The sequence below is a fragment of the Penaeus japonicus genome, unplaced genomic scaffold (genome assembly GCF_977035675.1).
Source record: "Penaeus japonicus unplaced genomic scaffold, GWHDUDI00000001_assembly GWHDUDI00000039, whole genome shotgun sequence".
NCBI lineage: Eukaryota > Metazoa > Arthropoda > Malacostraca > Decapoda > Penaeidae > Penaeus > Penaeus japonicus.
In genome coordinates, this window is record NW_028234441.1 from 6,397,380 (window position 1) to 6,398,494 (window position 1,115).

Genomic DNA, 1,115 nt, shown 5'->3' on the forward strand with positions numbered 1-1,115 from the left:
AACATTATTAATGCCAACATTCAACCAAAAGATTGACTGTTTAGTAAATGCATTCAACCAAATTTTCGACGTTTTGAAACAGAATATGACATAATGATAATTTTAGTAGTCTGAGTAAATACCACTACTGCAGCCTTCAGTGTTTCCGATCGCGGATGTTATGGCTTGCTTTTAATTATAGCGTTGGCTCTGTCTTCGCGGTTGCGACTCCTTAAGAACTAGTGGTAATTAAGATGGCAGGGAGTTGGTTGTGTTCGGGAGGGGGCGTGGGACCCCGCGCGCTCCCCCTTGTCACTGTGCAACTCTCGCCCTTATTGTGATCCTGTAAACCTCATCCAAAGACAGTGACTGCAACTGAGGATGTTGCGCAGGTAGCAATCTTAGCAATACTCAAAAGATCCTTTCCTGGGGGATCGAGCACGAAGATGTGGAAACAGTGTCAGCATTTACACACACGTACCGTCCTGTTTGTTTTGTACATAATAAAACAGTGTTTTGAAGTCGAACACAGAGTGATGTATTTCAGGTGTTTCATCGAACATGTATTGAGTTTTATTACGAAATAGATCATATTATTCACCGTTTGTTTGTGCTACAGTGGAGTTTGAATATTTATATTTCTTGTGCTGATTGTTACTGTTCCAACTGATCTGTGATAACATGTTTGTTTAGATACTTAACCCCGACACAACAATACCAGCGGCAGGACTTCCACCTCTACTGTCATATCCCTTTACTAGACCCATCCTGGCGGCCCCACCTACAATGCCCTCTGAACCCCTGGATCCCCTAACCAAGACCGTCCCAACCGATGCCTCCAGAGACATACCTACCCTGAATACCTATAACCTCGCTTGCCTTGGCAAATTGCACTCTGGACCTTTTGATTTCCTCTGAAGAACATCGCCTTTATCACGGCCCACTACCAACAATCGTATGGTATTTTATTCTGAAAACAACACAGGTGTCGGGCGAGCTTCGCGTATTCTGTGAAGATTCCTATTGGATGTAGCCAACAGCATTGCTCTTATAATTGCTATACACTATCTTATTACTCCCGGCATCAATTGAGCCGATTGCGTCATCCCCTCAAGTGGCTGAACAGCAGTCCGTTG

The 1,115-nt window shown here is 43.9% G+C and overlaps 1 protein-coding gene across 15 annotated transcripts in view; it reads left to right on the forward strand.

Moving 5' to 3' along the window:
* LOC122258851 (potassium voltage-gated channel protein eag) overlaps window positions 1-579 on the forward strand; it is a 230,172-nt gene extending 229,593 nt beyond the window's left edge. For all 15 annotated transcript variants that reach the window (XM_086533690.1, XM_086533699.1, XM_086533691.1 and 12 more), the window contains one exon: window positions 1-579. This exon is cut by the window's left edge and continues 698 nt beyond it. The gene's annotated coding sequence lies outside the window, so the exon portion shown is untranslated.
* Window positions 580-1,115: the final 536 nt, after the last annotated feature.